The sequence below is a fragment of the Thermobia domestica genome, chromosome 5 (assembly GCF_964235325.1).
Source record: "Thermobia domestica chromosome 5, izTheDome1.hap1.1, whole genome shotgun sequence".
Classification (NCBI taxonomy): domain Eukaryota; kingdom Metazoa; phylum Arthropoda; class Insecta; order Zygentoma; family Lepismatidae; genus Thermobia; species Thermobia domestica.
Window position 1 is genome coordinate 229,749,782 of NC_137458.1, and position 26,375 is coordinate 229,776,156.

Consider the following 26,375-nt stretch of genomic DNA (forward strand, 5'->3'; position numbering starts at 1 on the left):
TGCACAAGTTGGTTTGTGTTTTATTCGCTGTAGTTTTTATGTCATACGCCCACATTGTATTTATATTGAGTCCTCCTTAAATTGATCTGCAAGCAGTAGTGGAGCTCCTTACGTAGTGTATGCTCTGCTAACAGTAATACGAAGTTCTAACCTAACCAGAAAATGTACCAAATGCCAGAATTTAGTAGAACCGTCTGCTCAAGTAATGTCGTTTTATCCTATTTGGGCAATTCTTGGTAATTATTTACAACACTGATTTGGCTATTCTAGAATATGTGGACATCCCATATCGTTGCGGTATATATATTATCGGTACCTAATTATGAAACAGTAATAACATGACATTCCGTTCCTACTACTACTACTACTATTACTACTACTACTACTAATATCACTGCTACTACTACTACTGCTACTACTTCTACTAATACTACTATTACTGCTATTACTACTACTGCTGCTACTACTTCTACTAATACTACTACTAGTGCTATTACTACTACTACTTATGCTTTTGTCGAGAACAGAACCCAACCAACCCCTGCGGTACTTCTAACCCGTTCCTACTACTACTAGTACTGCTAATTCTATCACTACTTCTACTACTTATGTTGAGAACAGAACCCAACCAACACCTTCGAGGCTTCTAACCCGTTCCTCCTCCTCCAACTACAACTTATACTAAAGCAAGCTTACCCTACACTAAGCTTGGCTAGACCCAAGAGCCTAACCCTTATTTACGCAATATGAAGCAAATTTAATGCCTTACCGCTACTGATTCGTTTGTAAAGTTTACTGTACGATTAGAAAAATGAGTAAACTATATAAAGTATACTTACCGAGTTTTTTTATCACTCTTCAAGAAAATTCACAAGAGTATAACACATTTTTACTAAATGTTTTATACCAAACAACTAAATTTCTTAAACAAATAACTAAACCGAAAGAACGCGTACAAACTGGTATATGTAAATATTATTAATTAAAACAAAAAAATGTAAAATAATATCTATTCGAAAGAGACACGTGCTCATTACGTGTCAGCCTTCGGAAATTTCTGTCTACAGCAACGCAACGAAAAAGGTAAAGTTACTGTATCTGCCATGTTAATTATCGCAAATTAAACCGCAAATATTACATTCCCTTAATGCAAACAGTTACGAAATGTTATAGACTGTCTGCTCTATACTGCTTCACCTCTTTGCAGTTTACCCATGTTAATTTATATGCATGGAATTTTTAAGGTAGAATAAAAAAACACAAAACACGCACCTTAGTCACTTGAATTTATTAATTACACAACACTATGCACTAAACAGTGCAATTAGACATAGTTAAAACTCGATTCGATATTCTCTAATTCAGTGACACACAAACTATGGTTTGCAGGCGAGATGCGACCCCCAGAAAGTTCTTCTCTGTCCATGATGTGATGCTTGATCTTATGACTGAAAAGAAAAATGTGGTATATTTTAAAGAGTTGTATTAGAAACACACCAATACATGTAAATTTTACTTAATTTCGTAGAAAATTATTTCCACATTGGCAGTTGGTGGTTAGAAGAATCGCAACACCACTGTTGGCCCGATAAAGGCAAACCTTGTTCCCGACGGCCAATAATAGTAATAACGTCAGCAAAATTGGCTTTCATTATAGTATATTTTTAAAAGACAGTTTGCAATTTAAAACCATTTTCAAGGATGATAAACAACTTCATGTTTTCCCCATAGCGTTGGTAGAAAGAAAAACGTTTGCCTGTTTCCCCCCTTCACCGAAATACAGTCATTTAGTAGCGCTGTTCCCGCGGTAAAATATACAGCCTACAATTCGGACTTTAAACCAAGTATCGTCATCCTACTTCTACTAGTTTTCCTTAGTATACACTTCATTTTTTGTTTTTCCGCCTGGCCACGCACGAATCAGGGAAGACATCCCTTCTCTGTGGCGTAGTCGCTGCCCCTCCTGTACATTTACCAAAGCACCGACGGAAATTTCCCATGGGAGAATTCCAGCATTGTGCAGAAACGTTCAGTATGTAGAGATTAATGTTACACAATCGTCTATTAAATGCACTGACTCAGTTTAACTGTAGTATAGCATTTATATTGGTTTGACTTTGTAAACGTACAATAATGTTTCATTTCTTCTTTCTTTCTTTTTGGCATCGTGCAAAAATGCTCTTCCAGTGGACACTAAAATCTTACGCAGTATTCTTTCATGCACACACTCATTTTAACCATATTTTTTTAAACCATAGTTTGAATTGAGATACAATGTAAATTTGGAGATATGATGCGGTTTTTAGCAATCATCGTAGAATACTTATAATCATTTTTACGTGAATATTAAAATTAAAATATAATATTATATTGAATGTATGTAACAAAAGTTTATGACGCTCGCATACCATCTTTAACTTGATCCTTTCTCATTTCCTTCTACATGACATGACTTTAGTTATCTTCTATTAGACTATGTTTTTCAAGAATGTTATAAAATAGAGGATCTGCCCATACAACAAAATCGTGAAGCCATACGTCACAGCTTCGCCATACCTACTTTGCCCCTTCCGCACCGCTAAGATCGCAATGCTTCGAGCCAACAATCATGGCGGAAACGAGAGTAGCCAATCAGATGTGCCGGCTCAGACGATGCTCAGTTGTTCTTCTGCTTCATCGAGTTCATATGATGAAGGTACGTACAGGCAGATCCTCTATATTATAACATCCTTGATGCTTTTGCTATCAGAGTTCACAACTAACAGCTTCAAAGGTTTTCGTTTATAGAACTGTTATGAGAAATTGCGAAGCAAAATGTGTTAAGCATAAGTCTAACACTTTAGAACATTATGGATGTTTTAATACAGCATTGACATGTTTCGCGGAGGTACGTTGATCTATTTTGCTCAATTAAACACGCTGTAGGCCTTGAGGAAAGTAGTGTTACTTACATGTGTTGGGAACTCGGAAAACATTACACACATATTCGAGAGAGAAATTACAACTAACACACACGAAGACGATTATCCTGTCACATGGGAGCGAAAATTAATACCAAAACACTCACCGAGTGTAACTTTCAAGGAATTATATCATATTGTTCGGGAACATGTTCGAAGTCGCTAATTTGCTTTTTAGATTATAATATGGTGCTACAAAAGTGATTCATAGTATTTATTTTTCTCATGGGAACAGGAATTATTCCACGGATAGCAGTAAGTACCCCAGAAACATTTACTTGGAGGTGTTCAAAATAAAAGGGGGTGCTCTCAGAATACTAATATACATTTTTAAATGTTTTTCAAACTCAAGGAAAACAGTATATTTTTTTACGCATCTGTTAGCAAGAGTAACTGGTTCCATGTTCCCACTCACTCGCAGATTTCATTTACGGAGCTCAATCCTTAAAAAACCAAATACTTACATTTTGTAGTAGATTAATTTTTGTATATTGGAAAATTAAAACAGAACTTCTTAATACGAATAGGAAACTATGTTCTTACCTTGATCGACCTTTTCATTTCTAAAAACGTTTTGAGTACACCCCTCTAACTTTCGTCCGTTGATACACTACTTGCAAAGTAGCACTTACCAACTGAATCTACTATAGGCATATTACTGTATTGTTACATTTTTCCTTATTGAGGAGGGGGTAGATAAATGACCGCTCAAGACGTCCCAATTTCAGTCATCTGCATCTGTCCATCAATCTCTTTTCTCGGAAACTACCTCGGAGCCCAGGATGGTAGGTATGAGTGGGTCTGTTTTGTCAATTGTTTAGATCGAAACACCACCCGAAACAATGAGGCCATGTGGTTAACGAAGCCGTACATGAGTAAGAAGTTGCTTCGTATTTGGAAGAGAAATAAATAAGAATACTGCCTTCTTTCCTAAACGCAAAACCTTTTTTAACTTCATGTAACAAATAACCTATATGATACTGATCGATACAATTAGATTTGGAGGAGTATTCTTTTTCCATCCAGGAGTGGGTGTAGAGAAATTTGTGGAGATGTTAGGAGTTGTTGGGGATGTGGATTACTCCCTGACGGATGTATAACCTGCTCTTTAGTCGAAAGGTGTGTATTCTCGAAAAGTTCACTGCTACCTTACTTACGCCAATCAACCAACATACACATACACACCCGCAAACCCAACCATCCACCCCCATATATATATATATATATATATATATATATATAGAGAGAGAGAGAGAGAGAGAGAGAGAGAGAGAGAGAGAGGGAGAGAGAGAAGTTGATCAACAATGACGCAAACGGAACACAGAGCACTATTCTACAGATCAAAATAAAGCAAAAAAAAACTACATATAATTGTATACTTTACAGATGGTCGTCTGAAGACGTGATTTACACTACGTGGCAACTTCGCATTGCAGATAAAGGACCATATAGTTAATCCTCCATCAAATATTTACATCGATTCTTTCGTGATGGCAGGTGCAGTCGATAAGGTTGATACTAGCACCATCGAATACGTCAGTGCAAAAATAAGTACATTTACTAAAAAAAAGAGCAAATACTTACCAAGTTAATACAAGGAGTTTCTACAAAAAATAACTATATTCTAGCTAAATTAGTGTGATTTTTTTGTAATGAATCCGAAATAGACAATTGTTTACAAAAGAGAATGATACAGATCAGAAGACTGTAAATTCAAATAATAAATTCTGCTTCATTTCATAGATGTAATGTTTTCATTATGTCTTAACGCAATCTAGTGAGATCTCAAAATACAGGTCTATACATTAGGGTGCATCGAATTTCCACTTTTTTTTCAAAAATTAGCTTACTCTTAGCGCATTCTTTTGCGAAATGGTCTATATATGTTATATAGAAAATCGCACCCGATTAGTTAATTTCTTTAGGTGCCGTGAAACTAACGGCGTAAAGTTTCAAAAATTTGTTAAGAAATACAATTTTTAAAAACAAATTATTCATATTTACTTTTACGAAAACATTTCACCCTTATTAGTTATTTTTCTCAGAAATATCCTTCAAATGCCACCAGTGTCTTACAATTTGGACATAACGCCCCAAAAATATATACCCAGTTACCCTCAATATTACTCTTGCAAATATATCATATAATTTCCGTTTACCCTGTCAGCTATCTCCATCTGGCTATAATCGATGAAACAACGTAAATAATTAGTAGAGTATCTGCAAATGCTCCAGAGTTATCTACAATGTTGCCACATTGTAAATGTTCAGTTCTCCGTAGCGGCTGAAGGAGGACTCGGAGGGTATTTCGTCATATATCATTTTCGCTTCATATTGACCTGTACAATGGTGTTCCGTGATCCTTGGGCACCAGTTTTAGAACACCCTATATATATATATATATATATATATATATATATATATATATATATATATATATATATATATATATATATATATAAGGTGTTCATAAAATATACCGACAAACTGTAAGAGGTGATTCCTCACCTCAAAATAAGAAAAAAAAGGCTCGTAAGAACCTATGACGGTAACTGCATAGTTTGAGAGCTAGGGCTGTTCAAAATTGTGAAAAAGTTAAATTTCACTACGCCCTATATCGAATTCCAGAAACTGTGGACGGCGATACTTATGAGCATAAAGAAAGCCACATACACAATCCAAAAGTGCATAATTAATGAATTATCAATAGTTGTAGAGGGCATTCCCTATAAGATATAGTTCTCAGATAAGCTCTGAATAGAGTTTCCAGATATACCCTGATTTCAAGGAGGGTTCAAAGTAGGCACGAAATAAGCGTTGCCAACAAGGAACATCCCATGCTTCGGAGGGAAGGCGGATGTGTTAGGAGCCGTCAGCTCCATTCATTTTTCTGTTCGGAACAATGTGTGATGGTATGTATTTCGCCACGGTGTATTTCCCGCTTTCTTCAGTTTTAAACATGAAAGAAAACATGGAACAATGTATTTTCCCGAGTAGAAGAGACCGTGCTGCAGACGATCCGCTTAACACCTCCGACATCGCGCAAAATATTCCGTGTTCACTGCTATAAGAGCTTATCTTTTGCTGCTTTGAACCAATCATAAAATCAGAGCATATTTCAAAATTTGGTTGATGTGATGTCTGGGAAGTTCACCTGCACGGGATACTCTGTAAACCCATTCAATATTAATAAAATATGCATTTTTGGATTGCGTGTGCGTGACTTCATTTACGCTGATAAGGACCACCATCCACAGTATCTAGAACAGGGCCTCTTGAAATTTGGTTTCTCGCGATCTTGGACAGCACTGGCTCCCAAACTATGCTCTTTTTGCCATAGGTCAATATCAACTTCTTGTCTTATTTTGATGTAAGGAATCACCTCTTCAATTTTGTGGTTAAAGTTCATTAACACCTTGCATGAATATATACAGATAAATAAAGAGCTATAGAGAGGTCGCCAGTCAGAAGGAGCCCGATGGGACAGGCCCTCTCATCGTTTTTATTTTAACTTACAAAAGTGTATGTATCTTAAGTTATCTTGCTAGTATGGTTGCTATAACTTCCCTCTGAAGAAAAAAATGGTAGTTCTCACTCCATCAAACCAGTTATTCCATGTACTACCTACGGTTATGGGCAAGCTATTTACGCGGTTCGTACAAAATAAAGAAAAAAGATGGCCTGAATGTAGGTGACATGGGCCAAGAATTATAGGCCCTCATCACACAATTGCACCCGACTTCTTCCGAACGAAAAGGTTTGAATCTTGTTTGTTACAAAATTCGCTTTGTCTGTAGAGGTTGTTGATCCGCACTTTCTCTTGGTTTGTCTCTTGACATTGCTCTCTTATCTTACTTCTGATGAAAGAATGCATATTCAACCTCGTGTTCATCACTCTGTTTAGATGCATCTTTTTAGTGTCGTGTTACTATTTTCGTGTAGTTGTGAGAAAATGAATGAAGTTATCGTGTTAGAAAAGCCATTTTCAACGTTTTCTTTAAATAACAGACTCCAGCTGAAACGACTAGGTCCACATCGACCAAAAATGTCAATTACAAAACAAGATGGAACAAACGTTGAATTGGTATCGAAAATGCAATTGGTTGACTAATTGTGAAGAACTTAATAGACTATTTTGTTTTTCCTCTTTCCTGTTTGGCGGTGAAACAGTGTGAACAAAAGCGAAATTTCTTGCTTTGATACATCTATTAGAAAACAAAAATTAAGAAACACGATTTTAGCGTTGTTCATATTAACAATGCGTTCATGTTCGTAACCGTAGGAACACTGAACATTGCGTCTCAAGTTGGAGAAGGTTATAAAGTATCTGTAAAGAATCATAATGAACTTTTTGATAACAATATGTACATATTAAATAGTATAGAAATGCTTTTTTGAAATTTTGTGGTATTCACGAACTAGACACCAGGTTCCATGATGGAACTAGAGAATCTAGTAATAATCTCTAGTCCTGCACTGCAAATATAGATAGTGTGCCTGACAGTTATTTGTGTAATGTGATTGTAGCCAAAGCAATTCAAAATGAACTCTTATACGCCATGTATCTCGTCTACTTGAACAAAATTGGTGCAAAGATTAGACAAGCGAATTCCTTGCTGTACAAGCGGACGAAACGACTGATGTCTCGTCAATATTTCTATTCGCTATAAACAGGGCAAACCTGTAGAAAGATTCGTCCGATTCGTTGCTATAACTGACATTTGTAAAGAGAGATTATATAATGTGCTAGAAAAGGAACTTGAGCAGTTTCATTTGAAAACTAAGTTCGTGGCTGGAGCTTGCAATGGTGCAGAATAATGAGAGGGAATCGAGGGTGTGTTCAATTTTAGTGAGAGCAAATTTTCCTTTTGCAATTTATGTTCATTCCTTCGCCCACCAATTAAATTTGACTGTGAAATTTTTGTGTTCAATAATTAGGCGTATTGGAGTATTTTTACTAACATCATTATAACTAGTTCATCTTTTATATCATCTGCAAAACGAAAAAATCTTATCAGATACCTATGCCATGAATAACTGTAGTTTCTGAAACAAGGGGGATTTTTAACACTGGAGGTATCAATTTGATCAATAAAAGTAAAGACAAAATGGGTAAGTTCTTCGAGAAAACATTGGTGAATATGTCCATTCTTCTTGTGAAAATGAATCATCAGCACCCCAAAATAAGACACTTCTAGACGTAGATTGTAAGATCCAACATGATGTAAAGGAAGTATTTGACATTATAAGAACACAAATAAGGGATTAATTCCTTTGAGCAAATCTACTGGTATGTCGTCTTCTCCAGTAACCTTTCTCCTTCGCGTTTCTTTGATTGCTTGTACTACTTCACTTTTCAATATATTGGTTCCTTTTTCATCTTCATCCATCTCTTCCTCTTCTTCGATCGCAATATCTTTCAAGTGGTTCTTCTGATTATACAGATATATTATGTATTCCTGCCAAATTCTAAGGATTCTTTGTTGGTCAGTGGTTAAATTACCTTCTTGATCTTCGATGCTGAACGTTTGTATAGGAACGTTCGTCATATATATATATATATATATATACTGATAAATTTTAACCAAGAAGTATGTACAACAACCAACTAACATAGCGAGAAATGCTAATTATATATGTTTTGCGATATACAGCAATATGAAATGGAGCTCTTTAAACGGAAGTATGATGTGGTAGGAAAAATATAAACAAATAAGGCTCACGAAAAAAGATTCTTTTGTAATAGAAGGATATACGAGGAGATTAACAACATAAAGGTGTACATGCTAAGAAATAAACAGTGCTTGTCTCATGCTTTTACTGCAAATAATAACGAAACTATGACCACGAGAATGGTTGTAAGGAGAAAGGCAATTGAGTTATCTGACCGCCAGTACTGCGGTATATATGAGCTGTGAGAAGTCATAGGAAGAAAGAAAAACCACGAGGGTGAGAGATTCAAGACGAAAGAAGGAAACATAAAAAACATCGTTTGCACTATTCAGTTGACAGTGTACTGTACGTAATGACAGTGAGCATGATAGTTTGTCGAAAAACTATAGAGACTAATACGTGCAACGAACGTAAGTCAAGTCTGCCAAAGTATTTGTTCAAAAGTTGGCATCTGCTACAATGTAGACATCGAGGCCAACACGCAAAGTCATTTTACACAAGGTAGTATAGTATGTGGAATAGTTCTACAGACTGCAATAATGCGTTGTTGCACGTCGTCCCGTGTTGTTGGCACAACCCAGTATACAATCACCTTTATTGTCCCACAAAAGAAAACGTCTACCGACGTTAAATGCGGAGCATCAACCAGCCATTTAACATGTTCTCCAGGATTGTGAAACGAATTATGAAAACAAGGTATAGTGTGTCGTGCATTATGAGCTGGGCAACCGTCATATTGGTACAATATTACCTTCCTTGTTTGAAAGGTGTGTCCTTCAAAATTGAGCAAGTTTATTTTCTAGGAAGTCCATGTAACAGTCAGCTTTCAGTTCCATAGAAGATGGATAGAAGATAGGAGGGCAATTTTACACGCCAAACTATAAAATTCTATTAACGCTTAAGTTCCTTGCTGCGAAGCCAATGTGGATTTCTTACAGACCAAAAGTACATGTTCTTTAGGTTAATGTTTCCACAAAGGTAAAGATTGACTCGTCGGTAATTAGGTTACACGACAAATATTGAGTGGCGTGTCGTAATTCTCATGTGCAAAACTGAACAGGGTTCACAATATTTTTCCAAGTCGTCCCTGGTGGTTGAAAATATGATGTGAGTGAAACATATAAATGTAAGTGTGTGCAGAATATGAAATTCACTTCACTGTCTCGTACCGTAGTCCCTGCAATTATCAAAGGAGCTAATGTGCGGATTCACAGCATCTGCTGCTATAGCAATTGTTGCACCTACCTCACCTGTAATTGTTTTCCGTTAGTATGGACCATGGTCATGAGCAGGTTAAAATGGTTCCCAGGATGTTCAAATACAGATTGGTGTTTCGAGATCCTCTTACAAGGAGTAATAGTTTAAATGGTGTCCAACTGAAGCCAGCTCAGACCATAGTAGAAAATCACCTTGTATTATACCAACCTGATATGTGGGATCCATTGTCATGCTGTCCTTACCATATTCCGAGCCTCCAATGGGCGCGATGGAACCAGATAAAAACTCATTGCTCTAGGCTATCTGTTTCAACTGTTCCATGTCAAACACTTTTGCTTTGAACACGCAAGCCGTTAAGTCCAATGGCGACTTTTAAGCAGGGGCTCTTGGATAGTTCTAAGATTGCTGAAGCTAAGACGATGCAGGGAACGTTGAACTGTCAATGTATTAACAGATGGAACCTACATCCAGTTGGAATATGATTTGCTATAGAACCAGGATCTTACTAGTTAGTGCTATAAGGCTTAGCATCCGCAGTCTATGCTCATTGAAAGCACACTGGATTTCCACCGTGATCGGGTCCCGCATGTCTTTACGAATCAACTGATGTTCTCACGTACTATAGTTATAACACAGGACAAGAATATACAAATTGCGATAATCTCTGAAAATAACAATCCGTCAAGCACCAATAATCTCAGTAGAAAATGTTTAATTTCCCTTTCTTTCTAATTGCAGTTATGACAGCTACAATACCTCGCAGTCACAGATCATTTTTACTTATACGTTCGATGTAAGTGACCGAGCTAGCATATATGTTTGTGTCGGAATTCGAGAACTCGAAGGTGTCAGGTGTCAAACTTTGGAAGGTAAAAATGACTCAATGAATATAACTCGGCAACAATGCCTACAATTAAACTGTCAACAGCAACATACAGTGCAACTGCAATCGGGTCTATACACAAATGTTGTACCCAAAAAGATGTATGTATCTTTGGAATGTGAAAAGGAAGTTAATTTAGAAAGAAACAAATTATTATCAAAATTTAGAGAGTTGCCTTTTATTATTTTCTAGTGCTCGAGTTATCGTCCTCCTATAGAAGGAAGACATAGCGCAGTTAAATGATAACCATTTTTTCCATATATAAATTTATAGAGTGGTATCTTTGAAAGTGAAGTGATTCAGATAAATCTGCGAAAATAAACAATATTTGCGGGAAAGTAACTGTCATTACTGATTGTGAAAACTACCAACTTAAACTCTACACCAATTCAAATTTCAAATAATAACTTATTTGCGAAAGCGTTATTAAAGTCGGCATCATCAGGATCATCATAGCTCTATTCTGGCAGGCCACTTGCCTTAACAGGAAAACGTCCATGTTCCACGGTTTTCCACTTACTTTTTCGTCTTCATGTACGATATTTCTGTTTCGATTTCGTCCATTAATTACAGTCTCCTTCGTCTCTTCCTCTATTTTCTGCCACCATACTCTCTAGTATGTATCTCATGATACAATTCCTTCTTAGCAAATGTTCCAACCAGGTTCTCTTTCTCTTTTTAACAATATTTAAGCTTGCACTTTGTTCCCTCACCATTTCTAAGACCTTCTAATTCGCTTTCCGCTCGACGCAGCTAATTCTTGCATTCTTGCCCTCACCTACATTTTGAAAGCTTCCAAGCGTCTTTCGCCGTTCTTGAATATTAAAGTAAGAATCAAAAATAACACGTAAAATAATTTCGTCTTTCCTGTATTTTCAAATTTTATGTAACAATTGCACTAAACCACATTATTGGAGAAACCAATTGGAGTTATTATATATTAAAGTGACGCCGAGGAAAAAGCACATACATACTTTCGAAACACGTATCAAGTTCCTACCACAATCGAGTTAAGTATCAGTTAACAATACCACAGTTCTAATCACACACTAGGGCCTCAAATTACATTTCACCACAGTAAAGATAATATGTCATTATGCAGCTCATACTTCGCTCATCATAAAAATATATGTTCCAAAATCAATTAGCTAATAATAAATAAATCACTAGTTTTAAGTATAAAGACACTAAATGGAAACTATTTTGTGCTTCAACTGACAAACTTTTCTTTTGCAAACAACTTGTTTTCTAAAATATGAGCTCTACTTCAGAAAAAAATAAACTTTACCATTATGTATGAAAAGCTCCGGGTCACTCCTGCACCAGTAAAAAACTGTTGTAATATACTTTGCTTACAAGAAACATTTCTAAGCATAGAACAGAATATGTTGTTATAGCTTTATGATATTTAACTCTATTGTAGATACTTCAGGTCTTACATGGAATATGCTCTTAACATATTCAAAGTGTGTTTATATTTCTGCGTAAAAGTTATCTGCTGATTGAAATTCATACTATAACAACTCCAATTCTATGTAAGCTCTACTTTGTTGTTTGAAAATATTGCATCTATAAAATGTTTGCAAACACATTGGAAAAATGAACAAAAACAAATATTTGATCAGTTCCTTTTTTGAAGTAAGACCATCATGAAGTTACATAAAACACCTTTATTTTCATGGAGATAGCGAGCCGCCCAAGAACAATCACGAATTTGTTTGTTACAATACTACAACTATCAAAGTTAAAACACTACCTAGGTAATTCTTGTACGTCCAATGTTTCTTTGAAGACGCACCAATAGGAATTTTTAGAGTTAATCTGACTTTCATTTAAATTGATTTTCCATGCTCTGTGAGATGAATTTTTAAAATTATAATTGGTTTCTGAAAGTGAATAGCAAGTACGAAAATGCATATTTCTGCATTATCATACGTCTTTAGAATGTGGTGGTATTAAGTACTACATTCGACAATTATAGATAAATAGCTATACATATTAATTATTTAATATATAAATATATTTTTTACAATATATTTTCTTCACGTTGCAATATATTTACAAATTTCAATCTGTACCTAAGCTAGTAATCATAACTCACCAATTCACCTAATTGATTCTGAGAATAGATATCGTGACTCTTAATTGATCTGAAGATGAGGTAAGTGGATATTTTACATTACTAAATGTTGAGAAACTATTGTACTATGGCAAAAATGGTATAAAGTATTTTCTTCAATAATTAGATCATCATGAAAATGTATGATTCAATTTTGGAGAAAAATGACAACTAAGGCAAAATAAGTTTTATATATAGTATTTCCTTTATAATTAACGTTCCTCTCCTACTTTAAAATAGTAGTTCCACACAGCTTGTCGTGTCACATTAACGTGTCGGACAGTGAATGCGCAACAAAATTTTAATATCAAATAACAATGACACATTTAATAAGGAGTTTAAATTAATTATAAACGGTAACATGTATAGCAACAACAACCATGCTCAATGCTATATAGAGCGAGTACTTTATGGAAACGTACAGTCTTGCACTATTATTTCGAATTTAATAATGATAATATGAATTATAAGTGTATCGGGAAGTTTTTCGCTTATTATAGTTCGCCGTGACTCAAGAAATATTTCCAAAACCTTGCCTTAATCCTTAGCGGGTCTACTAAGGTCTGACACACTCCATACCACATTTTTCTGCACGTAAATTAGAAAATGTACAACATATGTTTTTTTTCAGTTTTGGCATTCTCTTTTAGCCTACAGATGACGCTGTAAATGGATTGTTTTCATATTTATTCCGTGTTGCCTGACAGCTGAGAGCAGTCGTGGATATTTGAGAACCAACCCCAGTGTTTATGTTAGCGTTCTTTTTGTATTGAAATACACACTAATGTGGAATTTTCTCACGGTTTTGTGCGTTAATTTGTTACAGAAGTTGATGTCCAATGACAAATAAGAAGCTTTGAACGAATGAAGAAGTTCAGCGTTTGTTGGGTGACTCACTCTCAGTGATGACAATGAATATGAATTATCATCTTCCTAGAAAGTTTCTGACGGTTTTGTGAGCCTGATGAAAATCAGCCTCAGAGAAAACTGGTAAAGTGAAGATGATATTGTGTCTGCTTGTACTTAAAATGACTTTTGTGGAAATAATAAAACTTTCAAATCGAGCAAGAAATGCTCTGCACAGTGAAGTACACGGTTGGAGATCCTAGTTATATGCTATCCATGGATTCGAGAAGCCGCAAAGGATATCCATATTAGAGAAGCATTAGGAGTATTTCACTCATGTATGCCATTCATGTATGCCACTAATTATAATTTTAAGAGAATCACAAATACTAATATCCGGCAGATGTGAAGAAAACATGTCACTACATTTACACTAGAAAACCTTTACACTTGAAAGGAAATCCTTGTCGCTGCCGAATGTCTTTACTTTCAGGTAGACTTTTAGATGACATAACAGGAAGAAATCCGAAGGAGCCAAGTCTGGACTGTAGGGAGGCTGAGGAATGACTTACTATTCCATCTTCATGATTTTCTATTGTATCATCATGGCTTGTGAGGTTTGTCATCCTCGTGATGGAGGTTGATGACCTATTTATGGTCCGTTCTCTTGGTCTTCATAGGACGTCGTACCTTATACAGTGACAAGCTATAACGCTTCTTGTTCATTTTGAAGCATCTTTCAAAGACGTCTAAGGAAATGAAATCGCACCGATTCATAAAAATGATCCCATATTTCTGCGAATGTTCTTTAAAGTAATTTTTTAAAACCTACTGCAACCAACCTTGAATATTGGCGCTGTTCATAAACTGGATCTGATCCACATAAACCGGAAGCAACTTCCTTTAATAATAGTGGTTCTTTCCTCACAAGTTATGAACAGAAATCCCATTGCTGACCGTTACGAGATCCTGATGTCTTACCTCTGTGTCTACTGTAGCATATCTGTGAATAACAGAACACAACTATTATTACTGCTTCAGAACCAAAATATCAAAGTATGTTAACGTAAAATATCATTATCATTTTGAAACTAATTACAATATAAAACGTTTCTTTGCTAAACTTATTGAACGCCTCTTGTACTATCGTTCTTGCTTTATAGGAAAACGTATTGGAACCGGAATGATTTTCGATTAGAATAGATGAATAAGTATGGAGACGGAACACATCCATACATGAAAAAATTCATAGAAAAAACTGCTCCTTATTATCTTAATATAATTCATTTCTCTACATTTTCACTGTAAAGATAAGTGAGAAACCGAAAATCTTTGCCTAACACAACTTCCAATTTGAGTACGACAAAAATCGAAGGGAAATGCTTGAGATGCTGACATTATAAAATGGTACATGTGTTGCTCTATTACATTTTATACTCTATGGTCAATATTGAAACCTGAAATGATAGTAGAATTACAAGTAGTGGATTTCTATAATTTACGATTGTAATAGGTAGTAAAATCGAAGGCGAAACATATCAATGCTGCACATCAAACATATAGGAAAATTCTAACGAATTAACTGTATGGCTTACGGAACCCGAAGGTCCAATGCCGCATTAAGAAAAGCTCTCCATTGACTTCTAGCCTGAGCCAACTGAATCCAGTTTCTCCCTTGTGTTGGTATTTCTGAGAGATCCGTCTCAATACTCTCCTCCCATCTGAACCTACGTCTTCCTATGGTCGTTAACAGATTGGACGTCTACTTAAACCTTTGAAAGCTTTCATACCTTTCTTCATGCTAGCTACATGACCTGCACACCTGAACGTCCTAAATTTGGTTACTTTAACAACATTTAGTAAACTGTATAAATTACGTAATTCCTCGTTATAAAGCTTCCCCATTTTTCCACTCTCGTTCTACACCCACTGAGCGAGTATTTGTCTCCGGATCTTGTTATAAAATAGTTTCATTCTACGTCATTTCCTCAGAAACGTCGACCATGTTTCGTCGCCAAACAGAACAAGAGGCATAATTATCGTTTCATATATCTTAAGTCAAATTCCACGACAGAATTCGGGACAACAAAAGATTCTGAGCTGAATAACAATGCGAGTTTCCTTACTTTAATCTGCTTTTCGTTTCATCGTGAATGAGGTTTTGGTCTGCTAATATTAATCCCATATATCTGAAGGTAACCCTTTGTGGAAAATCCATAATTTGCAGTGTTATGATCCCGAAAAATTTCCATGTATGTAGTTTTCTCTGCATTTCCTGTCCTATGTACCTACAAGCGTTTAGTAAAACCCCTGCATTTCTTCTACAGTTTTCCTATCATCCTCTATTAAATTTACATCATTCAGAAAAAACTATTTTCGTTATATATATATATATATATATATATATATATATATATATATATATATATATATATATATATCTGAACAGGTAGGGAACAGGGATTGCAACACTGTTCACCGGATGGTATTGCTCAATTTGTGAAACAATGTCCACCTCCTTGTAGTTGCTTCCCCCAAACTTTCGCATTTCCCCGTTTTGATTTCTTCGTTATCACGAATGTTCCAGATAAATTGTCCACCCTATATATATAGATATAGATATAGATATAGATATGCTCATGTGGGCCCACCTATTGTATTTATGAATACATAATATTTTGCATAATTTGAGTACAATTTGTCTCAAATTGGCACAATTTGAGTTCAAATGTTAATATATATACCTTCTGCATCTGAATGGGCCCCCGAAATTTACAGAGAAATTGGCGCCATTGACTTGATGGGGACGAAGTTCCGAACTTCAAACGTTTAAATGGGAACATGTGAGAATCTGGTTTGATAGATTTTTGAAAACTAGAGAGCAGTGTGCCAAGAGATTTTTTCATATCGGTCACTGTTTTCAAAATGGACGCCAAGACATTGTGCCTGTATCAGATTAAACGTCCAATGCCACTAATATGAAAACAGTTGGAGAAAAATGAACTGAACAAAAAAAAAAGAAAAGAAAAGAAAGAAAGAAACAAAATGGAAAGAGGCATGGGGTACGTCGAATGATATCTCGGTGCCCCAGGACCGGCTTTCATGTGGGTCCGAGGCCGAACTTTGACATTTTAAATAGAAGCATGGGTCGAGTGATACACTTTGGATAGATCTTCAAATACTAAACAGCGTTGTGGGAATAAAACATTTCGTATGGGTCAACGTTTTGACAATGGCCGCTAAGAAATAGTGCCTGTATGAGATAAAATGTCCAGTACCACTAATATGAAAACGGTTAGGGATAAACGAACAGAATAAAATTTGCATACGAAAGCAAAGAGGACATTTATCATTCCACTCATCGAGAATGGTGCAACAGAAAAAAGATGATTGAAGTAAAAGTCACATAATGCACAGAAGAAAATCAAATTCTTAGAAAATTGTCGTTTTGACCTCCTTCCGTAAGTGGTTGAAGCGGAAACGAATGGTAAAATCTCAAATTAGAACTTCACTTTTAATTACAATTGGTATAGTGTAAATGAGACATTATTGTGTACAAGTGACTGGTACTCTAATTAATAAAACTAACGTGAAATTCATTTTGAAGTCTAACATCCATTTCTATTGCAAAGTCTGATTTAATGGAAAAAAGAAGAATTGAAATGCGAAGCAAGGGTTTTAATAATATTTTATGTTAATTATTATGCTGGTTATGTTAATTATTATGCTGGTTATGTTAATTATTAGTTTTCAAATTGGCAGTAGTGGCATTGGACATTTTAGTTGATACAGGCACCATGTCTTGGTGGCCATTTCGAAAATAGTGACCGATATGAAAAATCTTTTGCCAGTGCTCTTTAGTTTTTAAAATCTGTCGAACGACATATAACAAGCCCACGACATATAACGATATATAAATATTTCAAGTTGGGCTCTGGGCCCCGTAAAATGCGCCTCTGAAGTTACCGAGATATCATCAATCGACGTGCCCCATGTAATTTTCTGTTTCACGTTTTATTCTGTTCATTTATTTCCAAATGCTTTCACATTAGTTGTACTAGACGTTTATGTGATACAGGCACAATATTCTGGCGGCCATTTTGAAAATGGTGACCGATACCAAAAATCTTTTGCCGCAGTGCTGTTCAGTTTTTGAAGATTTATCGAACGAGATAAAACTCACCCCATGTTTCCATTTATACTTCTGAAGTTTGGCTCTGGGCCCTCAAAAAGAACGGCCCTGGGGATCATCGCGACAACACCATTCATTGTGCCCCATGGCATTTCCTATTCGAGTAATTGTTAGGATCATTTATCTTTAACTATTTTCGAGATATTTCAATGAAAAATTAAAACGAACCACCCTTTATATAGTGGCTCTGGATCCATAACACGTAAATTTGTAAATTTGTGGTGGACGACATCGTACCTAAGCGTTTTCTTGGGTATTTACATTTCCTTTCACATTTTCGTTCCACCAATTCTTCAATCATCAATCCTTTTGCCTTGATCATCCGTCTCCTTTAGCCTAAACTGCATATTCGTCATACATTAAACTAAAAGATTTAATTTTCACTCCATTTCAAAGTTTCTACTCAATATAATGAAACATTTTACATAATTATTTAAAAGTAGCACATCAGTAAGTTTTTCCTTGGAGTTTATGAGTGTGTATATATAAGGTAACAAACGAAGTTCTGTCACATTTTACGGAGGTCTGTTTAAAAAAAAAAAGAAAAAAAAAATTGGCCCGCACACCGGTAGTTGAATATAAATGGAGATAAGCCGAAAATCAGTTGTTGGTGTGGGTGTATCCAACATACTACCTAATTGTGGCAGACACTGGGAACTTGCGTAAGGACAGAGTGAGCATGGGACCTCCACAGAACGCCATAATGGTGTGTATGATGTACCAGTTCAAACTGGAGTCAAATGCCACTTCAGCGGGGCGGAATATATGCAAGACCTTTGGTGAGGGTGTTGTGACTACGCATACATTGTAGCGGTGGTTTAACAAGCTTAAAAAAAGTAACGAAACACTCAAAGATGCTCAACGTGCTAGATGACCAATATATGTACAAAATGAAGATCTTCAGGCAGCAATTGAGGCGAACAGTGGCCACGCATGTCATAAACTGCGAGTACAATTCAGTGTGAGTGAACAAACCATTTGGCAGCACCTCCATCAACTTGGGAACAACTACAAATTGGGTCGATGGGTCCAGCATGATTTGACTCCGGGCCCGAAAGTAACGCGCGCAGATAACTATTTCTTTGCTCTCTCGTCTGTGGACGGGGCCATTTCTGGACAAGGCGTTGACATATAATGAGAATTTTTTCTTGTACCAAGCTCCAGGGCGCCGTCATCGTTAGTTACCATCGCATTTACCGGTTCCAAACAGTCGATAACAGCACTGTTCCAGGAAAAGGCTCTCCTGTGTTTCTATCGGACTTCTCGCGGTATCGTGCATCGGAAACTGCTACCAGCTTGTCAGAGCATCAATGCAACTTTCTGTTGTCAGCAGGTGCACCGCGTTTAAGATAAACTCAAATCTCTGAAGTCAGCACATGTGAATCGCAAAGCGATCCTCCAGTTACATTAAAACGCTATTTGACACGGAATGCTTTGGATGAGAAACACTATTGCATCCTCTATACTTCCCGAACATTGCACCGTCTCATTATTACCTGTTTCATTCCTTGGATAATCGCCTTAGAGAACACGAATTCAAAAACCCTTGTAGAAGTGCAAAATGCACTTGATGTCTTCTTCGCTTTTTGGCCCACCAAGTTCTACGACGATGGAATCCTTCCAGAACGTTGGAAGAACGTCGTCGATGCTCATGGGGACTATTTTGGATCTTCCAGGTGCGTTTTAGGTGGCATATCAATGTTCGAAGTTGGTGGGCGATAAAGCGACACCACGTTATTCGTTACCTTTATATTTACGCAACTTATAGTTTTCATAATGTTACAAGAGTAATGATTTATTTACATGAAATACCTTATTAATGTTATGTGTTGTTATATTCACAGTTACCAGATGTAGTACTTGAGGTATTCGATTAAACCTATTGTTTGTTTCAGCCCTTTACTTGATTTATTTTGAGACTTCTTTATGTAAAATGGTCAGTGATAACTTATTAGAATTTAGGATTTACATTAAATTATGTTAAAGCTTCAAAATATTATGCCAGTTAATTTATTATATAGATTAATAACTTCTTATTTATTCATTAAGAACACACAAAGAAATATGTTTAAATGCACTCTACTTAAAAGCATTGGCAAGTATTGAATATCAATTTCTTCTTGGTAAAGTTTTCTTGTATTTTTTAAGTTATGGATACTTCTTATCATATATTCATTCAGGGAATGGCCGAATATTGGGGAATACCGACACTTTTAAGTTCAAAGCGTTGTCAGTTCTAAGTGGATGTGAAAGAGTTAGCGTAATTAGCATTAAGTCAAGCTGTGGGGTGTATGGAATGCATATTTGTAAAAGTTTAAAAATGAGTAGAATAATTTGACGAGAAAGGTCTAAGGTTTTGAGGTGTGAGAAATATGTGAGAAGTAAAGGTGACTGAAAATTTGAGTATGTTTGTTAAGATCTTGTTTAGAAGTAAAAGTTGTATTGTTCAGCACTCGTGGTGGACAACATACAGCTGAAAGTTGTATAATCACAGGTAGTTGGTTTATCAGTGTGCAGTGTTTCAACTTGCAGAAAATATAATTAAGTGCAAAATATACATTCGGGGTAGTTTCGACATTCGCATTGGTTCACTTTCAACAGATGCTTCCCCTCCCTCATTTGGTTGTGATTCTGAATACCTATATATCAAAAATACTACATTAGTATTATCATATAGAAAATAAAATATGTGCATAGTCTCCCATTGCATGAGATGCACCTGGAATTTGAAGAAAATGTCAGTAGCCATTGAGGCCGTAAAGAATGCAATGCTACTTGCTACTGCTTCAAGAGTTTTTCAAGTCCCACGGATACATTACGTGACAGGTTATTGAAAGTTAACTGCAAGAAATAATTGGTAAACTTACAACATTTACTAAAGAAGATGAACACGCACTAGAAGAAAAGTTAATTATATTAGACGTGTTTGGGGTCATCCAAGAAAAAGAGATGTAGTGCTGTAAACCGAAAGACAATAGTACCAAACTTTTAACATCTGCACGAAAAAAAATACTAAGATGGATTAATCAAAAGGTAGTGAAACATAAAAAAATGTACAGACATAAAAGTGTTACAAAACACAGTATCAAAAATGAGAAAACTCAAAAAGAGAAATATTGTGCTATCTGCCGAGGTTATTTTAGGGCAAAATCAATTCCGTTGATTGAGTTCAATGTATACAATGTTTTCATCGGTTTAACCAGGACTGTTTTTTTCTACGAGACGATCCCTTCTTTGTGTGTCAACAATGTGAAATCTCAGACAAATATGAGTACAATGTTTGCTTTTTCTTTTATATGAAGCTAACACTCATATCTTAATCTAACAAACTTTTGGTAACATATGATTAACATAAATTAACACATATTTTATCATGAAGTACAGAACTTTTCTGCTCCCTGCCCTACGTCACATTTAATACATTATTTTTAAATATATATATATATATATATATATATATATATATATATATATATATATATATATATATATATATATACTTTTTAGAATTTTTGGAATTTTTGCTCGCAATATAAGGAAGTTGTATTCGAATCTATTTTACTACAATTGTGTGATTTTGTTTCTTGTAATAGAAGCCACGAATAGAAAAAGAATGTAACTCAGTCAAGTTGAAACTTAATCTGAAACTTAATATTCTTGTGCAAGGAAACAAACATTGACTTAATATGAAAGAAATATGAGAGCAAACGAATCAGAATTAAAATCCCCAGGTAAGTACAACATTCAGAATTTAATCATCTGTTATTCATGTAAAGACACGCTTACTAAATACATGATTTTGATCCTTTAAAGAAAATTAATGTATGTTATTTCCTACAGTAACAAACTTAATGAATGTTCTACCCCTTTATATTACTATTATAAAACAAACAGCTTGAACTGACAACAAATGCAGCCTAAATATTAAACAAATTGCGAAATTTACACTTATTGAATTAATGATCTTTCCGAATTGATAGCAACTCATGACCAAACATGTCATATTAATATCACAACTGGGTTTACTAATCGTGAGCTTAGACTTTTAACTTTTAATATAAATTAAAACATATTCAAATCTATGTAATTATATTAATAAAATAAATTGATGAGAAAATATATAATTTAAGACCACTTGAAAATACTTACAAACTTTGTTATTAGTAATTCAAAATGTATTACCAGTTTTAAAAGTACCTTAAAGTTATCGCTTTCGTAAAATATTATTCTTTTCTTGTAAATAGCATTGTCGTGAGTTATAGGAAACCTTTACACACGTGAATAATATGTATCTCTTAAACAAATACATTTCAATGGAATATGATATTTATTTTATTCTCTAATAATATTTCCATTCGAATAATAATTATTGAATTTAATATATACGCATAATTAGAGTGAATTCTGCTCTAATCCTGAACTGAAGTACAACATATAACCACAATGGACTACGTAAGTGATATATGTCAAATTGATTTTTCCGAGAGTGCTTATCTGAACGAAACCTCACCCATATCTGATTATCACAAAAGGCAAACATATATTAAATATGTATCTCATAATTTGTTCAATTATGATGGAGTAGCTAGAACCTATTATGTTTGTAATTAAATGACATTTAAAAGTGCAAGAAATTCATGTTTCTTAAAACCGTATATGAAAACATAATAAACAGGGTCAATAAAAACATGTATAAAACGTCATTTCCTCAAATCGTATCGGCTAAACTTTTTGTTTAAGTGATGTCACAATGTAATGAGAGTAACGAGATTTGATATTTGTTTTACCTGGTTTTGTGTTTAGCAACCCTTTTAGCAACTAGCTTATATGAGCCCTGCAACCTGCAGCTTAAGTTGGAATTCGAACAACAAGAGTTTCCTTCGGGAATCGGATTCGAGACAAAATGGGATAAGCTAGCTGGCTAGCGGGACAACAAGATTAATTTTTCCAAATGTGTATGGTTGTCTTAAACATAATTTCTTGTACCATTAAAACGTACATACTTACTTGTCTACCAGTGCAGGTATTTAAAATGTCTGACACCCACTAGTCCTCTAAAAGCTTAGTACTCATACACACAGGCACTACATAACGAAGAGCTCTGGAAGGAAACTCAAAAGATATTAGAATATAAACTTTGGAACAAATCTTTCTACAAATATGAGATCAGAAGTTCTTAGTGTGAAGTTGGTGAATATTATTTTACATGTTGCATTGCATTCATTGTCAAAAGTTTGTTTTCGTGATTTAGAAAACTTGTATCGACCGTAAAGTTTGTGTAGAAACCCTAATATAAATGTCTGTTTTGGTTTTGTAGATAACCAAACTATACGACTGATATGAACTGCATGTTGGGTGTTGATCAAATTCTCCCATTACCAATTGCTACTATTTTATATAGAAAGGAAGAAACGTTTTTTAGGTACTTAGAAAACATCCTTCTCAGTGTGTATATCACAGTTATTTCAGTAACAGCCTGTATACTTAAGCCTGCAGATCTAAACTTTCGTTTGGTGGTAGATAGTGAACCGTTTTGCTTTTACCAAGTTTCTATTGAACATGTTTCCCCTATGTAAGAATTTGTACAATATGCAGACGAAATATTTGTCGGCATTGTAATAATAAATATTCACCATCCCTCACAATACCACATACGTCTAACACTGCCATTCAATAGCAAATTAATGGAAACGACAAAAATTACACTGAAAAAAGCTTGAAGTAATTTTAAACTCGCCACAAACATTTGCTTTGTTATTTATTTTTAAACAGTATTCTATCGACTAGCGTTGGTAGGTTTCACGTTATTGATCTCAAAATATTAAAAAGTTGGGAAAACAAATTTGTTATTGTGGAACTATCTTTTTAACACTTAAGTTTCATTTACATCTCTTTAGTAGGTTGGTAGAACTCAAAGTTTCAAAGTTTCATTGCAAAAAAGGAGGAAATGAACACTCGGAAATATTTTCTTCCTGCGTGAACAGATTAAACTTTCTGGGCCGTGAAAGCAAACTCAACAGAGTATTGTTCCATGAAAATACTCCGAATGTTGAAAATGATCTCTAAGTGAAGAGAAATGATATAACAAATTATCCAAATATGTATAATAACCGCCTACTACAGAACATTTGTTACATCTACTCGAATATCTCAAATGCAGTTTTCGAGAGCTTATATTAATGTAGCATTTCTTGAGTTAGCCCTTATGATCTGGATCACTTCATTTTACGATCATATCTCTTATGTACAGTCAGCGAAATTTTGTACTGCATCACAATATATTTAACAACACTATTGGCACCGAGATAACTTATCAATGCCTATTTAGGTCCAATCACGAAACATGAGTACAATAGGCATAGAAACAAGTAATAAACAATGGAGACAATAATCGACAACCTTGAACAATCGACTGTTTCAAAAGGATTTTCTACAATCGTTTCTAATAAGAAATAATCTTCAATCAGTGAATATTTATGTGCTGCTAGCTTCTGGTGAGGCAGATATTTTAATGATTTGAATATCAGTGAGAACAGGATTATCGTCAATTCTCTCGTGAGAGATTATTAGTTTCTTAATCTTGTTCCTTGCAAATGGTGATATAGATAGTAAATATTAATACTAAGATTCTAATACTTATTATAAAGTCAAATACCAGAAGTTTCCAGTAACATAAAAATCAAGTTAGACTCGGATAAATATTCTGTAATATTATCTTAATCTATTATTCAAAAAGTGTTATGTAACTTCTTCTGCCATTAGGGAGGAGAGAAATAGCTATATCTTTTCAAGAAAACTTTTTTTAATGGTTTTATGAGATCGAACACTATCCACGAAGGAACTTAAACTACTACGCCACCCTTTCTTTTCGATTCACATGGCTTTGATATTATTGTGGGTTGCACCATCAATATAGAAGAACATTTGACAACGCAATGGATTAAGTCGATTTTTGACTTATACTTATTTGAGTTACCAACATCAGCTGCAACAAAGAAATGTTCCTACTGTGTGTCTCACTAGATCCAGCAGCGAGGCGGCACGCACTTAACAGCAATTGATTCGGATGGACACAATGATCTGTATCCACATATTTCAAAAGGAAATCTCACCGTACCTGAAATTAATATCCACATTACTTGTTATGACTGTAAATCTACTTTTGAACGAATTTGTGAGTACCAATAAATTGACTTACAAGTTACAGAACATGTGGATATTGTGTTTGTCATGTTTATGAAAGCTTTACGTATTTTACACGAGAACAATGAATCTAATACTCCTTGAAGCAATTGATTATGGATATCGGGAGGAGTGTGGGTGTGAGAGGGTACCGTCATTCATAATTTATTTGATCACCTAAATTGGAAAGCATTAGCCTAGTTTCCGTATAACTGAAACCTCACCGTCTATTCAATATCAGCCAATTAATAATTTCATACTGGAATCTCCAGAGTGCCATACAGCAGATTAACATATAGTAGGAGCAGCTGGAATTAAAAGAAAGAAGTCACATTAATTGCTTTGAACTAAGATACTGAATCTTACTTTCCCTCTGACTGCACTCCCAGAAATTATAACTACTTCATAATATGAACTAGAATTCGCCCGGTAATCATAGCGAAGTTCGTTGCTATAAAGATCAGAATTTCGGGCACATGTGCACTTCGTATAATACGGCGGTATATTTCAAAGACAGTTGGACAGACAAATCATAATGCATATCCCTATAAAAGGACCAAGTCCTCTTGTGTTAAGTGGACTTATGATCATTCTGCTTGGGTCATTCAATGACTAGCATTTCATAGAGAAAAACGTATTCAATAGGACATGGCAATTGGAATCATTTTCATCGCTGATAAAAAGAAACGCCGTATAAGGAGGAGCGTTCTTACGCATACTTCCCATTCAATTTGCACTTATTTTCGAATCATTACGAAGGTCCGGTTGTATTCATACTTCTATTTTTTTTTTTATCCAAACATCGTGTATTTTTGCGGCAAGGCAGAAGCAAACACCCCAGTTGCTGTCTCGTGTAGCTCACACCCAATCTCTGTGCGTTGTTCAAAGCTAAGCGCAAAGATAACTCAATGTTATTCTCAATCACGATACTTTGTAGGTACGAAGCTAAGTCAAACAGTACGCCGTCATTTGAATGTCACTGGAGAGGAAAGGTAAAGTCCCCAACAATGCGAATGCTACCTTGAACTTTATTAAAATGAAAAATAGAAGTTATCCTGATAAATAATGAATGGATAGTAATAGGCTTTTGGAACAAGTTTCAGATTAAACATTAATCTTTTAGAATGTCCATAATACTCAGAAGTCAGAGAACCTACAGAACTATCTAAACATACTTTATTGATCGTTTTAGGGGATAATGTGATGTTTACTGGCAGGATTCTAACCTCCATTCGTGCCTTGAACCTTCAATGATGATACCTGAAATAGTTTTATCACTGCTGTTGGATAATCACCGCCTTC

At 35.1% G+C, this 26,375-nt stretch overlaps 1 long non-coding RNA gene across 1 annotated transcript in view; it reads right to left on the minus strand.

Moving 5' to 3' along the window:
- Positions 1–1,318: 1,318 nt before the first annotated feature.
- The window catches only part of LOC145684785 (uncharacterized), a 469,860-nt gene continuing 444,803 nt past the window's right edge, over positions 1,319–26,375 (minus strand). Inside the window, exons 2-4 of the long non-coding RNA XR_014131397.1 lie at positions 22,899–22,992; positions 14,542–14,702; positions 1,319–1,448 (exon numbers count right to left, since the gene is read on the minus strand). This is a non-coding gene — a long non-coding RNA (uncharacterized LOC145684785). The remainder of the gene's footprint in view (positions 1,449–14,541; positions 14,703–22,898; positions 22,993–26,375) is intronic.